This window comes from Artibeus jamaicensis, unplaced genomic scaffold (genome assembly GCF_021234435.1).
Source record: "Artibeus jamaicensis isolate MK-2021 breed Jamaican fruit bat unplaced genomic scaffold, CSHL_Jam_final contig_1998, whole genome shotgun sequence".
Classification (NCBI taxonomy): domain Eukaryota; kingdom Metazoa; phylum Chordata; class Mammalia; order Chiroptera; family Phyllostomidae; genus Artibeus; species Artibeus jamaicensis.
In genome coordinates, this window is record NW_026521407.1 from 2,925,219 (window position 1) to 2,945,317 (window position 20,099).

The window sequence follows — 20,099 nt, forward strand, 5'->3', positions numbered from 1 at the left end:
GTAATCCTTAAATAGCTTCAAATAAGCATGCATAATTCTTTAGAAAATTAATAAAGTTTTTATTTTGTAATGGTATCGAGAAGCAATTTGTCTCCTACTCAATCAAATAAGAAATTAAGAACAAGTAGTGGAATCTGTAATTTTTTAAAAAAGTGATCTCTTATTCATGACAAAAAATGGCAAAAAATATTTGCTATTAAACTTTACTAAAGTAAATCACTTGATTATATAATCATTTAATCATTTGTAGTAAATGATTTATTTACTATAGTAAATAAAGTTCAGTAAACTTTACTATAGTAAAGTTCAGTAAAGTTTACTGAACTTTTGCTATAAACTGTAACCCTAAAAAGCTAAGAGGAAGTTATACTATAAAGACATCAGACATTAGCCAGACTAGAGGTTGTCAGTACTGACTACAACACGAACTACATACTTTCAGCTCAGAGAGGACACACGCACCAGCACACGTCATCACGTGCGGCTCCAAAGAGCGAACTACAGCTACAAATCGAATGATCTTCTGTGGGTTCTCCACACGACTGTGTGTAGCGCTAGAGCCTGTCCTTCAGCTGAGATCAGTTGACAGATTTTTTTTTACACAAGAAAACACAAATCTGTCCTCTCGCCAAGGATCTTTCCATATCAATGCATTTGGGAACTGAAAGAGAACTTACAACATATTCAATATTCTCTATTATATGAGAGAGTGGAAAAAAAAACAAGAGGCTCAGGAAAGTTAAATGGCTCTTCTAAGGTCAACAGCGAGGTCAATGGCAGAGCTGAGCCTACCACCCAGATTCTGGTCATAAGGCTCAAAATGAATTATTCCTATTTACCTATTAGAAAGGCTTAAATAAAAAATATCGACAGTACCAAGTGCTGACAGCTGGAACTTTCATGTTTTTGCTAGGAATGCAATAGAGCACATCATTCTGGAAAACAGCCGGGCAGTGTCTTATCAAGTGAACCGTACCCACCATGTGGCCCAGCAGTTCAATGCCTAGGTTATTTCCTCTAGAGGAAAGAAAACTTAAATTCACCCCAAACCCTGCTCATAAACATATGCAGTGCCTCTGTTCATAATTACCAAAATCTGGAAATAACCTAAATGTCCTTCCACTGGTGAATGGATAGCAATTTGTGGTACAGCCACACAATGGAATATTACTGGGCAATAAAAAAGGAACGAGCTTCCAATACACACAAAAACTTAGATGAATCTCAAAGGGATTGTGATGAGTAAAAAAGGTTAGTCTCAAAACATTACATACTGCATGATGCCATTTATATAACAGTCTCCATGGTGATGGACGAGGGCTGTCAGAGTTGGAGGGCGGGGAGGGGAGGGGAGGGATGCCAAGGAACAGCAGGAAGGGTGTTTCTGAATGACGGGACCGTTCTACATCCTGACGGTGGAGGTAGGGACATGAATCTGCACATGTACTGATATCTTACAGAAGTGTGTGTCCACAAAAATGTCAAGTTCACTGCACATTAATTTAAAAATGAAAACAAATAACCTACTCAGTCTCTGGTTCCTAAAAGCCAGAAATAATTATGAATTTTAAATGGCCTTTTTAGAAGATTTTATTTATTTATTTTTTAGAGAGAGGGGAAGGGAGAGGGGAGAGAAATATTAATGTGAGAGAGAAACATCCATCAGTTGCCTCTCACACACGCCCCAACCAGGGACCAAACCTGCATCCCAGGCACGTGCCCGACTGGAATCGAACCGGAGAACTTTCCCCTGGTGGGGCAGCACCCAACCAACCGAGACACCCTAGTCGGGGCAATTCTGGTTTTTGAAATGAATTCTTCCATTAGCAAAATAAAATTATTTTGTTTTTAATGTTTTAAAAACATAAACAATTATTAATGGTTTTTCTTTCCTTACAAAATCTCATGCCAAGAAAAGTACATGTTCAGCTTGGAAAATTACATTAACCTGACTTTGTCTCAATTTCTCTTGCAGTGATTATATATATATATATATATATCTCAAAGGGTTATATGAGGATTAAATGGTAAAGGTTTGTTCAATCAATAAGTAAAAATATAGAAATATACACAGAACACAATAACTTTGGGTACAGAAATGAAAGACAACTCCGACGAAGCAACGTCCAAACTGTCCTGGAGAACCAGGTCCTGACGACTGCTTTTCTGAGGAGTCGTCCCTGGAGCGCAGTCCAAGCCCACAGTCTGATTTTAACAAATAAGCAAACATTCACTATGACATTATTGCTGTATTTTTATTCTGTAACCACTCTACACAAGTTTTCTTTATACCAGACTCTGATAAAGGAGATTACACTAGAGATTTAAAAACCTTTCTATCTATTAATCCTCTCAGTCCTGCCTAACCTATCAAATAAACAGGTAGACTGTGTGTGCACATGTCTGTGTTAAACAACAGTAGGTGTGCTACCTCTCAGACCAAGACCATAACTTAAATACTAGGCAAAATGAGGGTTCAATCATGACTCGTCTGGAGTTTTAGTTCTTCAAGAATTATCCCTCTAGCCTCAGCTGGTGCGGCTCAGTGCACTGGCCGCCGGCCTGCAAATCAGAAGGTTGCTGGTTCAATTCCCAGTCAGGGCACATGCCCAGGTTGCAGGCCAGGTCCTCAGTTGGGGGCCTGTGAGCAGCAGCCCACTGATGTTGCTCTCCCTCTCTTTCTCACTCCCTTCTTCTCTCTCAAAGAGTAAACAAATAAAAAAATTTTTTTAAAGAATTATCCCTCTATATGGAGTAAGGTCATAAGTATGATTTTCTTTCTGCCACATTTCTTAGCTTTCTACGTTAAACTCATACTTCTAAGCACTGATTTTAATTTGATCACTCCTGCCTACCCCCATTTAATCTAGTAATAATTTGCTCAGGATCTACTTCAAGAAAATACTTTTTGTCAAGCACTATATGGGCCAGTGATTTTCACGCTGCCTATCCCAATTTTAAAAAATGGAATAGGATAATAATTTTTAAAAGACTGCCACACAGACAGTAAGGTAAGCACTGTTTCACGAGACTTGTTTCAGATGTGGGTGGGATGTGAATGGGAGTGGACACTTGTGTGGTGCTTCTTACCGTGGCTCACAGTCGAAGTTTAAGAAATGGCGCTATACGGAAATAAACAACAGTTCTAGATTTAGAGCAGTCTAAGCCACAACAGCTGGCATCTGTGGACGTGTCTTTTATTTTTTTTTTAACTGTTGTTCAAGTACGGCTGCCTCCATTTTCCCACCCCCTCCTCCCACCTCAATCCTTGTCCTCTTTGGCTTTATCCTTGGGTCCGTTATGCATGTTCCTGCCCTGTTACCCCCTCCTGCTTGCCCTCTGGTTACTGTCAGTTTGTCCTTAATGTCAATGCCTCTGGTTATATTTTGCTCGTTTCTTTGTTTTTTTGATTAGATTCCATTTATAGGTGAGATCACATGGTATTTGTCCCTCACTGACTGGCTTAATTCACTCAGCATAATGTTCTCCAGTTCCATCCATGCTGTTGCAAAGGGTAGGAGCTCCTTCTTTCTTTCTGCTGTATAGAATTCCATTGTGTAAATGTACCATATATATATTTTTTATTCACTCATTTACTACTGATGGGCACTTAGGTTGCTTCCAGCACTTGGCTATTGTAAATTGCACTGCTATGAACACTGAGGTGCATGGGTTCTTTTGAATTGGTGTTTCAGGATTCTTTGGGTATAATCCCAGCAGTGGAACTGCTGTGTCAAAAGGCAGTTCCATTTTTATTTTTTGAGAGAATTCCATGCTGTTTTCCACAGTGGCTGCACTAGTCTGCATTCCCACTAGGGTTCCCTGTTCTTCCCACCCTCACCAGCATTTGTTTGTTGATTTGTTTATGATGGCCATTCTGACTGGTGTGAAGGGGTACCTCACTGTGGTACCATCTCTCTGATAGCTAGTGATGCTGAGCATCCTTTCATACGTCTCTGGGCCCTCTGTATGTCCTCCTTGGAGAAGTGTCTGTTCAGGTCCTTGGCCCATTTTTTAATTGCATTGTTAGTCTTCCTAGAGTGGAGTCATGTGAGTCCTTTATACATTTTGGAGATCAAACCCTTGTCCAAGGTATCATTGGCAAATATATTTTCCCATATGGTTGGTTCCCTTTTCATTTTGCTGATGTTTTCTTTAGCGATGAAGAAGCTTTTTATTTTGATGAAGTTCCATTTGTTTATTCTTTCCTTTATGTCCCTTGCTCTAGGGGACATGCCAGTAAAAACTGTGGGCATGTCTTTGAGCACTCAGTGCACCACCTGGCCTTAGAGACATAAGTCATCTTTAAAGAAAAGAAAAAAACCTAACTTTCAGTTTGAAGTGACAAAAAGCTTGAGGAGAAACTAGAAGCCAAAACAATCTTCCGGGTTTTGTGATGACACCTGACCAGTTAGAGCAGATGCAGAAGTGTATCTGTTCTTTACTACGACATGACAAGAAGGAATTACCACTTGAAATCAGATCATTTTTCTATTATGTATGTATTTTCCAAATGTAAGTTAAAACATTTTCTCACTCATCAATATTAAAACTTTTAGGTTACCATACTGTATAAAGTTTAAAAATATTTTGTCAGTCTTAAAAGTAAACATGTATCTGGTTTTGAAAAAATTTACCCACCTAGATGTCTTTGCTATGTAATATATATATGAAGACTTCTTGTTTTCTCTTTGTGAATAACCTTTTAGATAACAGCTATATTCCAAGGTAATCTGGCTTTACCCATTAGGAAACTATAAATAGCTTAAGAAAAAGATGACTGCCCACTAAAACTTACACTAAAATCAGTCTTCATGTTTAATATATTATTATTTAGAAAATTACCTAGCTTATTTCTTCTCTAGAGTTTCATGTACTAAACCTAACGAAGTGCTGAAATAGCTGCCTGCCCAGTAGCATCAGTCTAGTGACTAGCGCTTTATAGGAGGGTCTCTCAACCTCAGCACAGCTGGACTGGAAGACCAGATCATTCTCTGCTGTGACGGGCTGCCCTGTACACTGTAGGACACTTACCAACATACCTGGCCTCTACCCACCAGGTGCCAACAGCACCCACCCAGCCCTGCTTGTGACAATCAAAGATGTGTCCAGACATTGCTAAATGTCCCCCGGAGGCAAAACTGTGCTTGGATGAGAACCACTGTTTTACAGGTTTATACTTTAATCATTATTTCCATGTTTGGAGAAAAAATGATCAAATGCAGTTTTTAATAGAAATGATGATGCCTCCGCAGTTATTAAAGTGCACAGGGTACAGGCCCTGGCTTGTGTGGTTTGCTTGGTTGGAGCGTTGTCCCGCACACCAAAAGGCTGAGGGTTCGATCCCTCGTCAGGGCACATGTCTGGGTTGCAGGTTCAATCCCCAGACAGGATGTGCAAAGGAGGCAACCAATTAATATTGCGCTCTCTCTCTCTCCCTCTCTCTTTCAAAGCAATGAAAAATGTCCTCAGGTGAGGACAATAAATAAATAAATAAAGTGCACGGGTACCAAATTTCTAAGTGTTGACAAGGTTAACTGTATTTAACTTTTTCATGTTGCTATTTATTTAAACCTTGGGTTTCCAAAGAGTTTAAATATTCAGCAGCTACAAGAATTCCATTAAGTAAAATACATTTTTAATAATTAACAATTCAGGAAGAATTGTAACTTCAATATTATGAAGATCAGATAGTAAAATAAATTGAGTTACAAAACAAATTTTCGAGAGTTGTAATAATTTTTAAGACACTTTCCGTTATATTTAACTCCTCTTTATTTAAGGATAAACGAACACAGTTTTCTCTTAGATTGGCTTGGGAACTCTCCTGACATTGTGAAAATACAAGGCAGGTCTTCGAGAATGTGAAAAAGGAATGTTTTGAAATGACTTTGCCCCACTCAGTACCTTAATATTTAATTTAAAATACGACATTACAATTTTCCTATGATCAGTTGGGTGATATTTTTAAAATAAAAAAAATTCATAGGTATACATTCACATGAGTTAAAAGTCTTAATTATAGAAGACTACATAGTAAATAGAGCAACACTACTCACACTAGACCAAACCAGAAACACTCTGAATGTCTGTCAACAGTAGAATGAATAAATTATAAGATAGGCATATAATAGAATATTACGTGAAAATAAACTATTATATACAATGTAGGTAACTTTCATAAACATAACGCCGCACTAAGGAAGGCACACACAAACGACTAGTATACACTGTACTGCACTTGCGTGAAACTCAAAAAAACAAGCAGAAGTCATCTGTGACGGCAGAACTCAGAACAGCGGCAACTTCCGGGACAGCAGTCACCGGGAGAGGACAGGGGAGGCTTCTGGAAGCTAATCTAGTTCTTGTTCTAGAAATAATCTGTGTAATCTGATTATAGAGAAAAGACCCTGTGATTTTTCTGTGTGTACCTAAGATTTCCCTACTTTTCTACGTTGTCGACTTTAATTAAAATTTTACTTAAAAAAATAATACAGCAAAGCATCTCTCTCCACCCAAATACCCTCAGTTATCCAGTTTGCTTCCCCAGATGACAACTAATACTAGTTTCAGAAAATGGATTAGTAGCTTCCTAGAGCTATTTTACGATATGGAAGAAAACCCACAGATATAATCACTCTCCCACCCAAACTTTTATACAAACAGTAACACATTCTACCTACTGTCACATGCCTTGTTATTTTCATTCACAATACAGCTTTGAGATTTGCCACAGCTATATAAATATATAAAGAGTTTCCTAAACTCTGGCTAGTGTGGCTCAGTTGGTTGGAGCATCATAATAAGGTAAACCAAAGGGTCACAGGTTCAGTTCCCAGTCAGGGCACATGCCTAGGTTTCTGGGGTTTGGTCTGGTTGGGGCGTGAGCAGGAGGCAATAGGTCAAAGCTTTCTCTCACACTTGATGTTTCTCTCCCTCGCTCTCTGCTTCCCTTCCCCTCTTTCTATAAATCAGTGAGCATGATCCTCAGGTGAGGATTTAAAAAAAGAAAGTTCCATTCTTTTTGTAGCTATATAAAATTTGTTCTATTTCATGAATATACTCTAATTTATTTAACCATACTGATGGGCACTCATGTTTTCTCCAAACTTTTGCTAAGTTAATTTAAATTATACGTGAAGAGAGGGAGGGAGGGAGGAAATTGTAGGGCTCATTACAAGAAGGACTTTCAGACTCCAACCCTAATACTATGTTAACACAGGAAAAGTCCCTGAGCATCTGGGTCACAGTCATAAGCGGAACTGAAGAAAAAATACAGATTTATCCATATAATTGTGAACACCAACACATTCCTTGCCACCTCTCAAAAAACAAATACACTTTACCGTGTGTTTCAATGTTCACAGGCCACTGATATTACTTTAGATATATTAAAATAATACATTCAAAAGCATGAAAACAATTCATAAGGGTCCAGGTAAAAGTCTCATTCTGTAAATCACACAGTGTAATTAAGAGCTTATAACCTAATGAATCCCCAAATCTGGATCAAAACTTCAAAGCTGGAAAGTACAGATATGTTAAAGACTGTATTTTTCACTAGCAGTAAAGACGAAAAGGAATCGCCCAACGCGACACAACTCTGTGAAACCCAGGTCAGAGCCCTAACCCACTGATGCCGCATGCATAGTGAAGACTCAAAAAAATGCGACTACAGAGTTGTTCTTTGCATCATTTCCATTTCTGTTCTCTTCCAACAATCCCTTCTCACCACACACTGACTGCTTTATCAAGAAACTGACTGAAGCATCTAGCCCTCTACCAGGCCATTTTACTCTAGTAAACCAGAAAAAAAAATAATAGTTTAAAAAAACAGCACCCCTCCTCCCAAGAAAAAGTTCATTTACATAAAAAATGTGTTATAATGAGAAAAAGAATCTGTGGCTCAATCATCTAAATTTTATCTGTTTGTGCAGTCTGGGCTCACCAACCCAAGTGCTGTTGGTATTAAACATTCTGGCCAAGACTAAATTTTTTCAAGTGTTCTGCAACGCTAAGGTGAGAGAGGCTAAAATCACTATTTGCCTGTCCTTTATCAGCAATCCAATACTACTCACTGATTCCACTGATGGGCAAGCCCCTAGAAGCAGCTCAATAATAAATGAAAATAAGGATTAGCGGATTCCCTAGAGGAGAATCTTGATGTAGCACTGATGTGTCTGATTTATCTGAAAAGTCTCCAGGTAGCTCTTGTGGGCTCCCGGATTTGTCATACTAATATTCTGCAAAAATGTCAGAATAATTTATTTATACAGACCCCAAGAAATCCCATTTTTAAAAGCTCTATGCACCAAAGAAAACTCTAAACATGCCCTTGAATCTACTTTTCAAAGTAATCAATCTCTGAAATTGTTTTTTAAAAGATGATGTCATAATTTACCACTAAAACTGCCTTTTTAGCTAAAAACAAGGCAAGGAACTACACACACAACCCGTAGGAAAAGGCCTAAAGTGGAGAGTTGATAAAATTTGATATCAGGTAAAGGGACCTTGCTTTTCTTTCCTCCTCCCAACAAAGCAAACATGCCTCAGACTCTCCAACCTATAGCTGGCACTAATAACAGTTTATAATTGAAACCTCAGAAGAGCAGTTGGAATTCTTTAAGAGAAAATGTTCACAAGTGTTTGTAAAAATCAAAGATAACTGCTATGTAAACAAGCAGATGAACTAAAATAAGCATCTGATGTCTTCACTGATTCTACCAAGCACTTTACCACTTGCATTGCCCATGAAAATTTGCACAAGGCTTTGCATGTGATTCAACTCTGGACACAGAACTCATTGAGATACATTAATGTCTTAAAACACCCCTTCTACCAAATAAGCTCTGAAGAGGCTTAAAACAAGCACAGCCCGTGGGTAACACTATAGAATCTGCGGCCAAGTTTTAACGTCTCCACAGAGTTCAGTCCGTCACAGAGCAACAAATCAAAGTTCCAATAAGCACCCTGCACCTGTAAGGCTTAGGTACACTCCAAGATAAATACTTGCATTTTTTCCATCCCAAATCTGCACAAATGAAAGTATGCAGAGTACAGCACCAGACTTCTAAGTCGTAAAAGCCAAAATGATCCGTAGTGACACTCCACATCAGTGTGACCGTCTACTGATTCCTGAATACTCCCTTAACGCGAGTGCCAGCAACTGCGCTACAGGTCTGTGCATATTGTCTCTCTCTCATCCTCCTAACAAACTCCACTCTGCTGAGGGGGACACTAAGACCAGAGAGGTCAGGGTGACTTGCCCAAGGCCATAGTGCCAGTAAATGGTGGGGCTGGGATTCAAACCCAGCTCTGCCTGGCTCCAAAGAACCATTTCCCTCCCCGCTCCTCCTTCAGCTTAGGTCACTAACTACAACACTGGATCACCTGCATCCGAGTAAACTCTAGTGCTGACTGAAGCGTTGACAAGCAGATGAGAAAGTTATCACACCTAAAACCGTGGCACCAGACCCAGCAAGGAAGCACCGTCACCTCTGGTTCGAAATACAATATAATCCGCAGGGGTTTTTGTTGTTGTTATTACATCGTTGGCTGTCTCCCAACTGACTTTTTAGAACAAGGGCAATGAAACTCGAGAGTATATTCACATTTTTTTGTCAAATTATCTAAAACCCTTTTAGAAAAGAGCTTTTTAACAGTTCACTCCTACAGCTGACTTCTCCCATAGCCTTCAGACATGAAAAACACAGTCACATCAGTAGCATTACTAATCAACTTTTTTCCTACAGACTTGAAAAGTATTCTCTTACCACACTACAACATTACTTCCCACACCTAGAGCAGAAATGAAAACACTCTGGGTGTCATGAATCAGATCTCCAGGCCACGGGTGCAGAAAGTAGGTGCTGTTTCCCTTGGGTAGGAGCTGCTGACCTGAAACCTCCTAAGGGCAGGGTGTCTGAAGAGGAGTGCTGCAGAAGTTAAAGCAAGCTGTTCATATTAGTGGTGAGCTGCCGGCACCACTGCTCCGTCCGTGTTCCGCCGCTATGCCATTGTTTCCCAGTTTCCAAGCCCTGCATCTACCTGGCAGAGAGAAGAATGCTGGTGTTATGCGATCAGCTGCTCTGTGGTGTGTGGGTGTTTAACTAGGTAAGTGACTGGTTAGAAGAGGTCCTGCCATATTAAAAACCAAGGAAGCACCCTGTCCCGAGGTTTTAATGATCTGTCACTACACTGTGCTGACAAAGAAAAGTGACATATTTGCAACTTTGAAATGGTTTGGGTTCGGGATAGGCAAATAATTTCTGACAGTAAAACTTGACGCATGACATGAACAAAAACTAAAACCTGTAATATAAGCCACTTCAAGCATGTTTATTAGGTAATAAAAATGCAATATTTGCAACCTCAGCATGCTTTCAAACTTCTTAGGGTACAGTGCATAATTATTAGAATAAATGCTATTCTTCAGGTATGTGGAACAGGTTCTATGCAAGATTCCAAGGTTCTGTTTCCTTCCCCAAAGCTGTTAATACCATGAATTCCTTAGCCTCTCAGGACCCCCAAAATGCAGAAAAATATGAAGGTCTCAAAGGACTTTTAAAAGATTTTATTTATTTTTAGAGGCAGTGGGGAGGGAGAAAGAGAGGAAGAGAAACTTCGATTGGTTGCCTCTCATCCTCACCTAACTGCACCCTGACCAGGGACAGAACCTGCAACCCAGGCATGTGCCGGAACCAGGAGTCCAACCAGCTACCTTTTGCTTTGCATGACGACGCACAACCCAATGAGCCACACCAGTCAGGGTGAAAAGAATTCTTTAAGTAAAAAATATTGTCAAAATCGTAAGCTCCTGGAGAGCTGCAGACTGGGCTTTTAAATGTCACTGCCCATCATAACACTACCACAAAGCTGGAATAAATGTCTTTTGATTGAAATATGATCAAAATGCAGAGTCTCAGGGCAGAGTGTTTTAAACAAGAGTAGCTGACAGTTGTCCTTTGCTTAGTGATAGAATGGTGCAAAATATTCATCCCTAGTTCTGTATTTTAAACATGGAGGCTGAACTCCTTAAGTACAATTAAAACCTTTCCATTAAAACAAAATTTAAAAATGGATGATTCTTATGGTAATGTCACCCTGAGTAATGATATAAGATCATATTTAATAAAGTTGAAAACATCCTCATGGAGCAGGTGCTCTACTATAGGAATGATAAAGCCTTCTTTGAAAAGATCAGATCAACCTCAACCAACATATAAAGACCCTGGACTGGCATCATAAAACAGACCACTGACTTTGCCGGTGAGATCTGCTACCTTTAGATTAGAGTGCAAGGAACATACATTATCAACTGATCAAATTTAGACAAATTATTTTGACTCTAGTCTTCACTTTTCTGAAATAAGACAGAAATGATGCCCTACAAACACCTAACTCACTGTAATAAAATAACAAAACACAAAGAAAGACACACATGAGTATATAATCAGCTTTGTTGCTTATTGCTCAGGACCAAAGTAATGCCAACCCTTAAGGGCAACAAACACACAAAAGAAAAAAAAACCTACAAAACTCAAGTTCCTTTCACTTTTGCATAATACAGATCTTAACCGGAGGTCCCAGGACTAGCTTCAAGACGACTGTAATTACATACAAAATAATGTGTCTACTTCACTAAGAGGGCCCCAAAGGTTGCACTAATCCCAAAGAGAGGTTAAGGACTGCGGAAGGAGACATTTCCAGGTTCACTAAAACTCAGCAGTAAACATTTTAAACAAAATTATACTAAAAGCAGTATCTAGCTGAATACATGTGCACAGTCCTGACACAACCAACCGAGCTGCCGGCCCACTCTGAGGATCACGGTGCAGCTCACCACTCTCAAATCAGCTTTACATGGGAACAGCACCTGCACTTCGTGCACGCGCGCACACACACACACACACACACACATACTCACACGCGCGCGTGCGCCAGCCACAGCAGCCCTTCATTCCCTAAGCATACACATGTTGTCAACAAAGCATGCGCTAGTTACCATTCCCAGAACAATACTGGCCTGGTCATCTCTGGGGGTAAAATACACAGTCTTCGCAAAATAGTACCTTATTTATTTACTGTGCCCTGACAGTAGATGTTGAACATTACAACAAAATAGAGGAAATTCCCACACACATGTATTTAATTAACTCGGAAAAGCATCACTCAGGTATAACTGAGGGTCTACAGGAGATGTATGTAAGAGCAACACTCTATGGGGACGATCAAAGACAGACTCACGCAGGGACATGGTTGTGGAAATCACCCTTCTCCAAAGGCAAAAGCACATTCCTTTGATTGGCACAAGCCACTCCTGACAATGGATCGCGATGACAGTGGCTGCTCAGCAATCAGAAAGAGAGAGAGAGTGTGTGTGTGTGTGTGTGTGTGTGTTGTGGGGGAGGGATGTACTAGATGTGATCAAAGACTGGCCCTCTTCAAAAGAGTATATGGGATCTTAAATTGTCAGGGCAGACTTGGAGGGTGAGGCAGGGGCATTTATCATTTCTCCAGGAGACGTCCTTCGACAATGAACACGTTATGTGCCCATGTAACAGGGGTGTCACTACCTTCAGTGTCTCCCATCTAAGAATCTTTAGTAAAGCCTGATTGGAGGGGAGGAAGAGGTGGGGGATGAAAAAAGGTCTGTGTTACCCTCTGGGGTGAGTGTTGTGCAGCTGGATACTATATATGCATTTTATCTCGGGCGACACAATACTCCCCGGGGGTTGGAGATTTGGGTGCAACCGCAGGGCGGGGGAGGCAGTGGGTGCAAGTCACCAGCTGCTGGGCAGTAGAATTGTTCGCAGGACTGGTGCAAACCTCCCCTTGGCCCGCTAACCAATGCAGACCCAGACTCCCCTCAGGCCTCGGGGCCAGCGACTCCAAAACTGCAGCCCAGCCTAGGTCCGGGAGGGAGGGAGCGAAGGGGCAGAAGCAGGCGTCCCCAGCCCGAGCGCCTAGCCGAAGAGCGTAAGCTCCCCGGGCCTCCCAGCAGGATGGGGGCTGCTTCGGCCTAGTGCACGCAGCTGCCTCCGCGAAGGGTTAACCCGGCGCCCAGAATCCCGGCCGGCCGGGCGGGAGGCTGCAAGGGGCGAAAACGCGAATGTGGTGTGTGCGTGGGGGGCTGGGGCCCCTACTCACCCGGGCCGGCCGCCTCCGCCTCCGCCGCCCCGACCGCCGCCTCGGCGGTCCATCCTGCGGCGGGGGGCCTGTAGCCGCGGTGCTCGAGTAACAACCGCCGGCCGGGCCGGCCCCTCCCCCCTCGCCCAAGGTCCGTACTCCGGGCCGCTCCGCAGACCCGGCCTCGGCCGCCGCCGCAGCGCTACGTGGCCGCCGCTCCGACGTCTCGCGACTCCCTTCCGAGCGCGCGAGGGCGAGCGGGGCCGGCGGGGCGGGCGGCGCGCGGGGAGGGAGGGCAGGGGGGTGTGCGCGTGTGGATGTGTGTGCGGAGAGGGGGGCAGGGAGGAAGGGAGAGCGGCGGCGAGCGCGCGCGCGCCCGCGGCCCCTTCCCTCGCCGGCCCCCCCGCCTTACAGGGATCCCGACACCTCCCTCCGCCCGCCCCCCTGGCATCCCGGCCACTGGGCGCGGCGGGCGCATGCGCAGCCCCTGGGGCTGGCCTTGGTGCACCTTTTCTCTCTCCTGCCACATTGTGAGCGCTCCACCGCCCAGATAACCGCCGACTCCCGCTCCACCCCCGCCTTCCCCCACTCCGCCCACTCCAGAGCGTACAGGTAAAGGCGTGGGCTGCGCGTGCGCACCGCTCTCCCAGGGTCTGGGGGCGTGGTCGCTGAAAGGAAGCCAAAATGTCGAGTGGGAGGGAGCTTTGGGCGAGGGGTGTGAGACTCCACGAAACAGGAGGCGGTTGAGGGTTAGGAAAAGGTGAAGTAAGGGGGACCGAAGTAGAGAAGTGGGCCCGAGTGATATTTAGAAGTACAAGAGCCTTTCGTTCATGAAATAGAATAAAAGAAAAAATCTTGAATGTGGCCTCCTTGTTACAGGGGGGCTGTACGAGTGACGGGACAGAAATAAAGAGGCAAAATATAAGCAGTGTGGCCATTGGCCAGGTGAATGAGACAGCTAATAAAAACGGGAAGAATTTGGAGATAACCAGAGTGGTCTGAAAAACAATTTGAGAGCCACACTTGTTCGGTGGCCAGGAATAGGGAAGGGGGTGTGTTCGTTTGAGACATAGGGCCGCTGCAAGAAAGGAAGCCTGCATTGTAAGTATTACAGCTTTATGACTAATTAGCTATTAATCACTAATATAATTAATGGTACTCTTAGCTAACAAGGTAGCGTTTATCCAAGTTCAGAGCCAAGAGAGGGTGTCTATCACTGAAAGCGTTTGGAGTACAGAGAGAGGAAACGAAGGAGGCAAGGGTGGACAAGACCCAAGACAGCAACTTGAATTGCTGAAGGGTCTGGACGACGTTTTCTGGCCATAATCCACACTTCCTTGATGTTTTCCAAAGTTTATCCTAATTGCTACTCCTTACCTTCCATTATTAAAAGCACACTTAACAAATGTTCTTGCACTAAGGCTGACCTCTCCACACTTTTTTTAATATAGATGCAGCCACTTCTCCCCAAAATAGCACTCCCTACCAAAAAAAATTATTGTAGGATGTAAAAATGACCTGAGTGTGGGACAAGATTAGGGAAGAGATCAAAACTTTATAAATAAAGGGATTCAAGTTTCCTTCCAAAAGCAGATGCTTGGTTTTTATTACACTTGGACTCCAGACTCCAGGGCTATTAATTTGGCAACTTTGGGTCATGTTCTTCAATAGTGGATAAACACTAAAAATATCATGTTTCAGCAGGTAGAGAAAATCTTCAAGCAGAACAAGAAGAAATAAGCTTGAGTAGTAAAAGGAAAGACTTAGATCCAGTGCAAGAAAGAACTTGGCAACTGTGGGCGCTGGTGAGCCCAGAACATCTGACTGAGATGTCTAGCTTTGCTTCAGGGACACTTGATCCCTTCCCCAAGGGCCATCCTGCTTAGAAGAGAGGAGGACGCAGAGTAATAGCTAAAGAAACAAGGTGACCTTCCAGTCTCTCACCAGCCAGCCGTCTGAAGGGTTCCTAGTAATTAGCATAGAAATATTATTACCTTCTGTTTGAGGAGTGCTTTATGGTTTTTTCAGGGAGGGTAGGTTCATTATCTCATCAGATCTTCCAGCAACCCTGTGAGGCAGGCAGGACAGGTATTATTCCCAAAGAAGAAAATTCAGGCCAAGGAATGTTTAATAGCTCAGCCAAAGTCACCCAGCCCAGTAAACAATGGAGTTAGAACAAGACCCAGTTTGTGACTTGCAGTGCTCTGTTCTTTCAGAGGGTTTGACGGGTCCAGTGAAAAACTGCTACCCATTCCTGCAGAGTAAGAACAGGGAGCCTTGGCATTCAGTGGAGAGTGATTGTAATGATCAGTTCTACGGCCACATCTCCTTCCTTCATTTTCTTCCCTTCTGTCCCTGTATCTGAAACCTTGGTGACTGGTACTTTGGAAGACCTTGGGCCTCAGAGCTAGTAAGAAAATCAGGAAAACCCAGTTCCTCTGCTCTCTCTCTCTCCTTTGTAAATTGTGGTGTGAATATAGGTTGAGCTTCTTCTTCTTTTTTAAATCCTCACCAGAGGATATGCTTATTGATTTTAGAGAGAGTCTGACAGGAGAGAGAGAGACACACCCGCATCAGTTGCCTCTTATGTGCACCCTAACTGGGGATCGAACCCACAACCTAAGTATGTGCCCTGACCAGGGATTGAACTTGCAGCCTTTTGGTGTAAGGAATAATGCTCCAACCAACTGAGCCACATGGCCAGGGCCCTCTCTCTTAACTCCTCTGCTTGACAAACCTACCAGATGAAAGGGGCTGCTGACTGGTTGTCATCACTCAACACGTCAAAAGAAGAGGGCATCTGCTCTTAGTCAGACTACTAATTTCAGTGCCTCCTGTCTTCAGCTGCTGGCACTGCAGCTTAGCAGTCACGGCAGACAACATTTAGCACCCCACCTGGCATTATTGGGAGATCAGGCATCTGTCCTCCTAGTTTCCTTGCCTTGGGTAGAGTTCTCCACTAACATTCTCATTAAGGCAGTGGTCAGAAACTAGCAGAACTCATTTTTTAAAATTAAACAGTATTAGTAAAAAGTTCTGTACACGGACAGTTCCGAAAACCTTCAAAGATTTCATTTAAACAGCAGCAGACCTACCCATCTGGCTTCCGTAAGGTGAGCTGGATGACTTGGTACAAGCTCCCTGTTCACTGCATTTCTTTGCTCCCCAAGTTTCCAGGGATGTAACCCTAGTCAGTGACAGTTCTTACCACCTGCACTTCTCTAGGGGCCGTGGCCATGGCGTCCTGCCCGTGCATTAACCAATGTAGCTCTGTCCGGCCGCACCGGACTTGGAGCCAGAGCCCTGGTCCTGGTCCCCTAGGCTCTCGTACTTTAGCATTGTGCCCTTTGGTCAATCACTTCACCTTTTAAGCTTTGTAAAAAGAGGGGTTTATATGGCTCTTGGAGCCTTCCAGATTGGATACCTAGGATTCTACTCTAGAAAGCTGACTGCGTTCATTAATACCTTGTAATTCCATTCCTTTCCTGAGAATTACTACTCAATTCTCATCTCTAAGCCCTTCTTACGGACAACTGCCCTTTTTACAAAATGGATAAAGCTGTCCTGGACTCTGCATTTTTATTCACTTTTCCTCATTTCTCTAAATGACAGTGTTTAGAGACAGAAAGCTGGACTTGGCTGTTCTGTCCTGGGGCTTGGCTGCATACATGCACTCATGCATGATATGTGTACATCCTGGAGGACATAGGCCATGGGCACCTGCGTTCTGTGCCCCTCACCCCCCAACACCCCCACTTGGATTCTAGTGCAAAGTTAAAATAAACACCAGGATGCCCTAGAAGAAAAAAAGCAGATGCATTAAAAGGCCAGCTATGCGACTGCAGCCGTTTCACCCTGCAATAGACATAGGGGAGGCTGCTGGGACAGCCAGTGTCACTTGGGTCTGAAACTTGGTTTTAGCTGTAGCACGACCTGGGCCTGTCACGTGGCTCACACAGCTCCCTACAGTTACGGTCTGTGTACTTCAGCTTCTCCATCTGAAGCATCTCAGAGTTCGGATTTGGATTATCCTGGTATTCTTATCCTCAAAATGCATGCTATAATATTTTAGAAACCATATTTATGTGACAGTTTGTACAAATCTTTCTTCCACATTACCCCAGGTAGTCCTTCCCTCAATGCTAGGAAGAAGGAAGGGTGCAAAAGGTGGCCCCCACTATTTATTTTTTTTTAACACAAAATGACAGTGAGGTCTGAATTTTAAGGGTCACACAGCCAGAACTAAAACCTGCATCTCCAGGGCCCAGGTCCAGGACTTCTCTGTGACACAGTACTGCAGCCCTTTGCCGGATGCCACACAAAGCAAAGTGCATGGATGTGGTCTCTGCTCTCCAGAAGTCTGGACTCCAATGGACCACCGTGATTCTAGCAAACGTGAAAGGGCCAAGCGATTCCTAGTCAACGTGTGCCGATAAATAAGTTAAATAGATGAGGAAATCCATGTTTACCTGGCCCAAAAATGTGTTCTAATTCCCCTTGGGCAGAGAGGACAGTGTTAATGAGGCTTGTGTTTGAGGCCAGTCCCATCTCCGCCTGCTTGCTTGGCACACGGGAAAATATTTGCGGTTGTGTTGCACGCCTTTTCCCTTCTTCATCTTCAACATTCTGGCAGCTGTCCTGAAGCATCTGTCCAGTGTCACGTCAGGTGGGACTCAGAGACCATTAAGCAATGTCTTCAACTGTTTTCCTAATTCAAGCCGCCGCAAAGGCATCCATTAACCCTGCATTTACAATCTCTACTGATGGGAAAAAGATCAGCTCGGTCCCCATCCTATTGTTACAGGGCCTGAGATTCATCTTTATCCATATAAGATGCCCAGTTAGGACAGTGGAGAGGTGGGCTTTGGAATTCTAGGGACCTCAGGACTAGCAAAGGGAGGCCACCACAGCACCTGCAACAGCTGAGCTTCCTGGATATCTAAGCAAAGGCATGGGAATGCTGGGGTTAAGGGGCATGGGCTGCTGAGGGCGGGGACCCAGCCGGTGAACAGCCTATCTGTAAGTGGAGGGTTGCTGCCCAATTCCTCACCTGGGGGATTCTGCCTCAGGGTCTGTCTGCAGCAGGGTGCTTTAAGGCAGTCAGGCCCCCATTGTGTCTGACTCTTTAAAGAGGCTCACAGACTCTTTTAGGCAGCACGCTTGATTGTTGTTTGTAATTGATGTGACATATGCCCTAGAGGCATGTGCTGAGGTCCAATTGAAAAGATGGTTTTGTAAAAATTGGAATTAATTAATTAAAGAAGGCAGTTGCACGGCACTGTGAGTTAGTGCCAAACTGCATAACCCTAAGCCAGCCAACCCACCCAACTGGCCTCGCCACCTAAGGAGCAGTCCTAAAGTTCTCACGGAGGTGGGACGGGAGACCTGGGAAGTAGTACAGGGAGTGGGGGGACTGACAGGGCAAAGGGCGGGGTCCACAGAACTCTCTCTTAGCTTTCATGACCCCCAAAAGGTTTGGCTCTTATGAACTATTTGGGCACCAAAAGACGTGTGTTGGGGGCCTAGGAAACTGCAGAAAAGGGAAGGCAGAGTCAAAGGGGGTAAGTGGGATTGTGGGGGAGGGGCGGCAAAGGGAGAAGGAAGGTGCGGAGCTGGGGTCTGTAATCTGCGAGAGAGCCGGAGGGGGAGTAGAGAATGATAGAGCCTCCGGGGAGAAAGAGAAGATTCAGGGGTGGAGAGGACCCTGTGGGAGGAGCGCAGGGGAGACGGCTCGTGGGTGTGGGGGCGGCAACACAGCCCCTGGGGCCCTGGCGTTCAGAGAAGGTATTAATTAAACCCTGACCCGAGGTCGTTAACGGAGCAGCTTTTGCTGGGAGTTGGGTTCAGAACAACAACAACAATAACAATTAACGATAATGAGACCTTATCTGCAGTTAAGTTGTTCTAGAGCTTTGTAGGCATTAAGTCATTAACTCCCCTGGCCCCCAGGGCCACGTTTTTCTAGAAGCAGTGGAAGTGGGAGCGGACAGAGGCTCCCTCCAGCCGCAGATCCGCCTGCTGCTGTTGCCGGGCAGCTCCGTTCACCCACAGAGTGACGACGTCCAGGGTTCCTCTGAGGCCCTAAACTGAGGGGTGTCCCACCTTTCGGCATCTCTGTCCCACACTGGGAGAAGAGTTGTTTGGGGCCACACATTAAATACACTGTGACACACAATGACAAAAAAAAATCTCATAGTGTTTTAAGTAAATGTACGATTTTGTGTTGGGCCACACTCACAACCAGCCTGGGCTACACACAGCCCACGGGCCACAGGTTGGACACCCCTGCTTAGGGCTACATAAACTGTCAAAATCTTTTGCATTTAGAGTGTCTGAAATGGTGCTTAAAAGGGGTAAATTCAGAAATGTGGAAATTGGCCACCTCAAGACACCTAAAGAACGTTGTCAGGAATACTTGAGTCCTACCTGAGAGCACCAGACTGGACAATATGCTGCATCGAACAGTGGCCCTGGGTCCAGAGATGACCCTGAGGTGACCTGGAAGTGACCGTCTCCAGAGCTCTACCTGGAAGGAGTGAACCCGGGCCGGCAAACAAGGTAAATCGAAGGACTTCCGGTATCTCTCTATCTTCCATAGAACAAGGAGGGAAAGATTTAGGGGGAGGCCTCCAGGGAAGTACAAAGAGGAGGATCATTCTAGAATGGGGAAGTCAGACGGGATGGAGCCTGGAAACCAAAGTCTTTTTTTTTTTTAATTCTAACCCGAGTACATGCTTAATGGTTTTAGAGAGAGGGAAAGGACAGGAGAGAGAGACTTTGGTGCAGGAGCGAAACATCGATCAGAAAGATCAGAAACATCAACTCGTTGCTTCCCGCATGTACCCTGACCAGGGACCGAACCCACAACCCAGGCAGGTGTCCTGACTGGGACTCAAACCTGCAACTTTTTGGTTTATAGGGCACTGCTCCAACCACCTGAGCCACACCAGCCGGGCAGATGTCTTGAGCGA

At 44.1% G+C, this 20,099-nt stretch overlaps 1 protein-coding gene across 8 annotated transcripts in view; it reads right to left on the reverse strand.

Moving 5' to 3' along the window:
- The window catches only part of ZNF652 (zinc finger protein 652), a 72,823-nt gene that overhangs the window by 41,551 nt on the left and 11,173 nt on the right, over nt 1-20,099 (reverse strand). For 4 of the 8 annotated variants that reach the window (XM_037149868.2, XM_037149871.2, XM_037149872.2 and 1 more), the window contains exon 1: nt 13,150-13,512. The exons of 1 other annotated variant lie outside the window; for it this stretch is intronic. The gene's annotated coding sequence lies outside the window, so the exon portion shown is untranslated. Of the gene's footprint in view, nt 1-9,897; nt 10,048-13,149; nt 13,514-15,122; nt 15,193-20,099 lie in introns of those variants that run through there. 3 more of the 8 variants (XM_053655163.1, XM_053655169.1, XM_053655172.1) reach the window with 3 other exon arrangements.